The sequence below is a fragment of the Diaphorina citri genome, unplaced genomic scaffold (assembly GCF_000475195.1).
Source record: "Diaphorina citri unplaced genomic scaffold, Diaci psyllid genome assembly version 1.1 scaffold687, whole genome shotgun sequence".
Classification (NCBI taxonomy): domain Eukaryota; kingdom Metazoa; phylum Arthropoda; class Insecta; order Hemiptera; family Psyllidae; genus Diaphorina; species Diaphorina citri.
The window spans coordinates 1-8,281 of record NW_007378120.1 but is presented as its reverse complement, the minus strand read 5'-3'; positions in this window follow the sequence as shown (position 1 = coordinate 8,281).

The window sequence follows — 8,281 nt, the reverse complement described above, 5'->3', positions numbered from 1 at the left end:
GAGTTATTTCGTTAGAGGATGTGAATATTTCACTTTTAGTAGGTAGTGGATGTGTTACAATTCTCCTTACCTATTAGTTGTCATCCGAGAGCGAAAATTCATCTGAAGCATTGAATCACCTTGTCCATTCAAAGAGACATTACTGCACTTGTTAGGTAATTACATTATTTGTAAATATGGCCAGAAAAAAAAAAGATCAGCATCAACATTCACCATTTTATGATATGTAGTCTATTTTATAGTACATACCTATTTTATAAGCAAAGATTTATGTTGGAAGAGAAACAATCTTCGCGATTATGATTTATGTACCCCCAGTTCTAATAAAAACAGGAGAACCATAGCAATAATAAATAATTATTACTATCGAGGAAAAAAAACCCCTTTTATGAAACAATAATAACAAAAATCTTCATCCCAGTTATTTATTAATACAAATTAATTAAATAGAAATATTTTACTCCAGACGCGTGCTTCTCAAGAGGTATTTTAATGAAATGTTTGGCATACAGATTTTTATTGTCTATAGAGAAGTAGGTACTCGTTGATTTTATTACCCATACCTGTTCCATTCAAACTAACCAGGTTTATTTTGATTTTTACTTTCTATTACTACAGTATAGCGACCTATACTAGTAATGAAAGTATTGCAATCGGTCCAAAAGTTCAAAAGAAATGGTTGGAAATATCCGTTTTGGGATCCCCTGATGTCAAAAAAGTGATTTTTAGCCCATGGTCTGTACGTATGTACGTACGTACGTATGTACGTGTGTACCACAGGTTTAAATGGGAAAAGGTGGTAGGTATACAAAATACCTCAAGAATGTGGAAATATTCGTTTTGGGATCCCCTGATGTCAAAAAAGTGATTTTTAGCCCATGGTCTGTACGTATGTATGTACGTACGTATGTACGTGTGTACCACAGGTTTAAATGGGAAAAGGTGGTAGGTATACAAAATATCTCAAGAACAGTTTGTCCTAGAGCGATGAAATTTGGTATGATATACCGGTATGGTCCAAGGACGCGACTGTAACGATTTGGTAAAAATCGGACAGTCACTCATCCAGATATCAACCAAAGTCAATGTTGCTTCGAACCGAAAAAAAAAAATCAATTTTTTTCATACTTTATATGATTCCTTATTACACGGGGAGTATTTTAAGGTAGAAAATTTTTGGTCGAAAATTGGCCGCCGTAGGCGGTCGGTTTTGAACTTCAAAAAATTTTCAAAAAAAAAAGTTCAATTTTTGGACACTTTTTAATGATCCCTTATTACATGGGGAGTATTTTGAGATAGAAAATTTTCTACAAAAATCGGCCGCCATGTAGGCGGCTCGGGACGTATTTCGTAAATGTAATAGAAAGTCGTGGGATGTTCACACCAGATTTTTTTTTTTCTGGAAATACTTTTGGTCATAAATTGGTCAGGCTTCTGAACTCGATTTTATATTCAGAAGAAAAGTTTCATAGTCCCCCAGTGACATTTTTATCAACGGATAACGAGTTCAAATTTGAGTTGATGTTCATCGAGGAATTCTGTGCAATTCATTTGAGCGTTTTAAACTCAAGCATTGCGTTTATGGAACCAGAATTTCTTTTTACCTAAAATTCAGAATTTTCTCCTCGTTTTCCTTAAGTTGGTTTTTCAATTCTTTCCCAAGCTTGTGTACAATTGTACATACATGAAATGTGGAAAATATATGAAGAGTGAGAAACTTTATTACTTCCTCACTCGAAAGCTTTCTAGAATAAATTTATTGATGTTATTGAAATGGAGAGCTAAAAAGCTACAGAAATAATACCAATGTGTAAATAGAAAACATTCAATTTTTTTGTTTTAATTTTTCTTTTATATTTTCATTACAATTCTATACAAACTACAAATTGTGTACAAATAAATACAAATTTTTCATTGAAAATATATAAAATAAACAAACTAAAATTTTCATGATAGGTAAGTAACTGAAATTCCCTTATTGACATAGTTCATGCTCTGCATATGGAAAGTAAACTAAAACTTTAATTTTGAATAAATTTATTTTCTCAGAAGAACAAAGAAGTAAATAATTAAAATAAAACAGATTCTAGAATTTACATGATTTCAGAAACTTCTACTGTACTGATGAAACGAAGGTAGGTATTAGTGAAACATTAATAACTTAATTTTAAAAAGTTTTTGATACAAACATGTACATTTTAGAACTATCTAGCTATCTGATCTTGTAAATTTGGTGGAAGAGAGTGGTATTCTTCGATTGATCAAACATTAGATCAGTCTCAAGTCAAAATTGACCAATCAAATGCCTTGAGACTATGCTTAGCACGAACTTAAGAGCCAGCATTTTGTTCATAAGAGGAACAAGGCAGATTGTTAAGCCTTATGATTTTGATGATGGAGCTGGCTTGATGTGTATTGATGATTGAAGTATTGTTATATATTTGGTTATGAAATAAAGAATACTTCATCCACATTACCATCTTTGCAATGTCCATATTATTTATCTTCATCACTATTGTGCTTACAATTACTTTCGGCTTCAGCTCTTAGAATATCAAATTGTTTACTTTTTTTTTTTTATTTGGTAGGTAGGTACTATTTATGTACCCACAAAAGCTGACCGGATTTTGTAAATTTAAACACACAGTATTAAAACGCGAAATCATCAATCCGTGTGAAGTTGCAAATCCACGTGCCTATTGAACGTTCATGACATAAAATTCCTATCAAACTACCTAGTGCTGAATTTATTTGTTAATTTTGTTCCATTGACCATAATCAGTTACTCAAGTATCTCTACACTAATTAAAACGCGAAATCATCAATCCGTGTGAAGTTGCAAATCCACGTGCCTATTGAACGTTCATGACATAAAATTCCTATCAAACTACCGAGTGCTGAATTTATTTGTTAATTTTGTTCCATTGACCATAATCAGTTACTCAAGTATCTCTACACTTGATCAAACATATCAGTAGAAATCTTTTCTTAGGTGTTAAACATGAGATCGTTGGCTATAAAAAATAATGGGAGGTTGAAATGAATATTTTTGATCAAACATATCAGTAGAAATCTTTTCTTAGGTGTTAAACATGAGATCGTTGGCTATAAAAAATAATGGGAGGTTGAAATGAATATGCCAACTTGCTTGACAAATACCTAGGTACTTACATACGAGTATGAACCTATTTCGCGAATATTGTACTAAACTGAAAACAATTAAAACTAAAACAAATAAAAATAATAAAACAAATCAACACAACAGAATGAATACACCATAAATATCCATTTCCTACTAGATTCTAAATTTCTGTATAGCCTCAGTGATTGGTTTACATTCGGTTTGTCACCAAACCCCATTTCAGGAGGTAGAATGGGTTTGCATATTAGGGTACAATTTTATTAACTAACTGGAATATTGCAAGAACTAGGAACTCTGAAGTTATTTCATATTCGCCATGTTTTTCACGATTGTTTTTTATAACAATTATTGGCTTCCCTTTTAGAACAAATAAAATAAGTTGACGAAAGTCCAGATCAACTGAACCAAACGCATATCAACACCCTGTATGAACTCTAAACAAATTTGATGAAAAAGATAAAAATTCTAAAGCAAGTTATAAAAATCAAACTTGATGTTACTGACAAATCGTTACACGGTACACTAATGCGGTTCTGCTTGAAGCAACGAAGGAAACAATATCGGTTCTTTTCGAATCTTGAAATCTAGGGATAAAACTTCGCGGTACTAGATTCTGATATCAGAATGAGAAATCAAGATGTTGGACACAGATTCAACAAACAAGAAGACAAGCTAGCAAACACAGAATAGAGGTATAGAGAGTTGGAATATATCTTGTTGGTACGACCAGGATAGAAAGAACATCTTTTGGCACAGGAAGTTGTAACTAAAAGCATCTGATCCGTCCACAGAATAGTTCTATGCCTATTTACTTTGACAGATCTGTCTGCCTATTAAATTTATTTTGGACCTTGATTTTCTAGAACGCAGTCCAATTAAAAGTATCATGAGAAAGCATTTTTTGCTCTCCTATGTAATTTAAGTGTTCTACCTTGGGTGTGTTGGGACATACAATTCAAGACCTCACCTCGGAATATACATCAAACAGCTTGTGTTACTAAAAAATTTCAAATTGCAGATTTCTCTTCCAACTCAAAAGTGGCAGATAGAATGGAAGTTTAACTTTGACGTCATTGCTTGGATTGATTCTAAATCTATGGAAAATGTAGAATTCACAATAAGTAGGTCTAGCGTTACGTTTCCCTCAGAGTAGGGACATACCTACCTATTCATACATGTTGAAAAATTTGGCAGCACACCTACCATAGGTATAACAGCAAGAGAAATGACCTTTTCAACTCAAACTCGTAGGTAACACAATGTAGTGAGTCAGACAATAACTCGATAGGAAGTACAAAGTCATTCAGGTGCCACCTTGGAGCGATTTGTTGACTCTACGAGTATATTGAACAGTTTATAATTTCAAAACCTATTTTTCTCTACGGTGTAAAATGTTTTACAAGATCGGAGAGAGCCTTTTTTTTCTTTTTATCGTGTCATATCATCGAGGATTCAAACGACTTAACCTTAGCCAGTCATGAAGCGCAAAATAAATATAGATAAAGCTTCGGAACAAGCATCACTCCTGACACAACTTCACTTTCAAAGGAATACACCTTTCTGTAGAACTGAAATCAAATTGGAAGTGCACCGAATAATAGCTGTACAGCTTAAAACTAAGTTAATGTAAAAGAAGGAAAAATACAATTTATATATTTCTTATATATATACCTATTTCTTTGACTTCTGATTCTTTTTCCGAGTTTTCCCTTTGTTCCTATAGCCAAGTTTGGTATAAGTATTTTCCCATTAGGTCAGAATAATATTTCGACCATACAAACAATATGTAGGCCAACATTAGAACTCAGCGAAGAATGGAGAAGAATATGATCGTCTATGATTGAAACAATACGAAACAGTATTTCTGATGTCTAGCGTTTAGTCCAATATCAAATCTACTAGTATCATCCAATGCAAAACGAATGTATTTCCACAGTGATGGGGAAGTAAGTTAAAAAGTATGAGAAGAAAACATGTTTTTGAAGAAAGAAAAAAACAGTAGCTTGCTTCTACGAGTTGGTTTATTATACAACTGCCAATAGTACCAATTGCAAGATATAGAGTAGCGAGGCTTGTGATGAAAATAAACCTTCAACAGGGTAGAGCTGAAAAATTCACACGAAATATGAACTGCTCTAACACTTACTGGGAATTTTCTTTTAAATGACCATCGCATCAATGTTTCAATTCGATCAAAGTATGATATTGACGAAGTGAGGAAAAATTATACAATGTAAGTATTTCTGTACATGTTATCAGGATTAAAACATAAATGGAAACTTGAAAGAAAATTCTATTACCATCACTTGATAACTTGGTCTTAGAATATTTAGACCCAATTACTTCAAATGTATTGAAGATAACCTTTATCAATGTAAATAAATCCAACACAAACTATTCGGTAAATCTCCGTTGAGATACTCAACGTTCGATATGCTCACCGTTTTGTACAGTGGAAAGAAATCGATGATGTTGGTCTTTGCCAAGAGACGATAATATATTTCATAAGAACAATTTTATAGTCTGGAAGACATACTAACGATCATGGTGTGCAGAAAAAGAAGAAAAAACTACGAAAGGCTGAGATCTACGTTTACCTATCTAAGTGTTTACTTGTTACCAAGGCAAGCAACTCCTAGGCTTTAGTTTCTACTGGGTTTAACAAATATTGCAATTCCTTGCTCAGTAGAATTTGTAGGAATTTTAACTTAAGTGTCTCCAGATGTTTTGATACGGCTGATCAAAGGAAAAATCCTAGGTAAATAATGATCAGCTCTTATTGTCATAATTTATAATAATTATTATTTATTATATTTCACCTAGATAGCTACAAGTCAATCACTTTTTGACCTTCATTTAACAAAATCTTTGATAGTTATTTTGAACAAAAATGTGGAAAATTATGTGATTATCTGCTAGCATATCATTTATTTGTTGTAAGCTGTCAGATGTCTGGTGACAAGATACAATTCGCTGTCGGTAAGGTTATCTAGGAAAAGAACGACATTGAAGTTTTCTGATAATATTCCTACTCGTATCTTGTACATTTCTTTTAATTAATTTAATAAACATACCTCTTCGTAACTCAAGTTCTATCAATCTTCCACATTATCTTCATTTGAGGGCGTCCTTCACCAACCCACCTTTAAAAAAAAAAAAAAAAAAAAAAAAAAAAGATTTCGGAAAAAAAAAATGGTACAACACCTGACCTGTGAGATGGATGTATCTTACTGAAAACATTCAAGGAAGTAAAACTCGTGAACGTCAACATTAAATTTGAAATTCATAAGGTTTTACTTTATTTTCCATTCAAATATCAAATTTTTTACATTTCATTCCGTCATTGAGATAAAGGATTACCTATTCTTACTTCATGGTTAGATACTCGAAAAGTGGAAAAAAATGTATGGGCATGTGCTGAGCTGGGGGAGAGTGAGGACTGAGTTCTCAATTCTGAAAGCTGTCTCATTAAGATAGGGCAGAATAAAAATGATTCGATGTTAAATATAAACAAATGTTAAGTGTATATGACACAATCTTTCTCTCCAGCATATGGCGTGTTATTGACTCATCTCAATTTAGTATTTAGGGATAATTTGACTTTCTCCCCAAGGATTTACAAAATTGTCTTCGATACCCGTAACGTTAGAGAAGGGAAAAAACTGCGCTTCCCCTTAATCAAAAAGCTTTTAATTAGAAATAATAAACACGATTTTTTTCCAAGTTGGGGTGTCTAGACTCTACACTAACTTATCAGCATCTCCATCTTATCAGCATAGCATCTCAAAACAGATCAAAATTCTAGATATGATTCATGTTTATAATATCATCTTTACTATTTTCCACGTATTTTTCTGCAATATTCTCATCTACTGTTCACGTTGTTTTACAAGCTGTGTTCGATATCACTTGCGATAAAAACAACTACTTGGGACTCGAAGAGGTCTGGTATATTTTACACGCATAATACAAGTGATCATTAGTAAATCAATGCTAATTCTCATATAATTGTTTATATTAGCGTCTTTGATTGTAATTACGAGATCTACTACTAGATACGCGCTGTCTACCTACGATGTCTATGATGTACAATTTAAGTAAGTAATTAGAAAATGGTAAATTAGTTCTATTGTTGAATAAGTTCGATTGGATTAAAGAAATAACGAGTTTTTCCCTTCAAGAATGCCTTAAAATGTGATTCAAGTTATGTCAAGTATTATTTGAGAGTTTAGTGTTTACTTGAGTCGCTCCCTTGCATGACGCATGAACTACAACATAAGCAGCAAGGTTAAATTTGATTTAATGGTGCCGATTTCCTAAGAATAGCAGACAAAAGAAAATAAAAAAGCAGGGACAGTTACAATTGTTTTGTAATAACAAATACTACCAATTATCACAAGTAAACTTTAATATTTATTATTAGAAAACATATACGAGATAAGAGATAAGAAGTAAGTACATTAAAACATAAATTAATGTATCAACTATACGAATATTGAATTTACAGAATGAGAGTTGAAACATAAATATCACTCCAATGGTCTCGAAAACCTGAGGGCATGAGGACAGTTTTGAATTTTCAAATCAGCTCTGTTTGTTCTTGTGATCTTAGAGCATAGTTCTTAAAAGCAATAATCATTGTACTACTAAAAGTTAGTTGTAATTGATAACCTGACTGAAATATTTCATATTGTTGCATAAAGTTCACAAGTAAGTAAATACAGCTTTATTATTGTTCAAGCCGTCATTTGTTTTAGAATACAGGTCATGATGGTGCAAGAGTTAGGATATAATAATTATTATTATTTTAAGAGATTGATTTTTTTTTTTTTTTTCAAGTTTTTCCCAAAGTCAGCCATTCACGATTTGTTTTGATCATCATTATTAAGAAGCTTAGTAAAAGTTCAATTTCTAATGGTTTATACTAGATCTTTTGAGAACTAAAATGGTGCTTGCAGATATAGGTAATGTAATTACCTATGATTATTGAAATTAAAAACTCATATCTAACTCTAAAACGCAACTCAATAGAACATAACTCAGAAGTTGTCAGTTTCGAAACTGGAGTGATTTCAATATGAAACTTCACCCATTCTGTTCTTAGGGAAAATTAAAACCCAGTTGAGCAAATACAAAGGT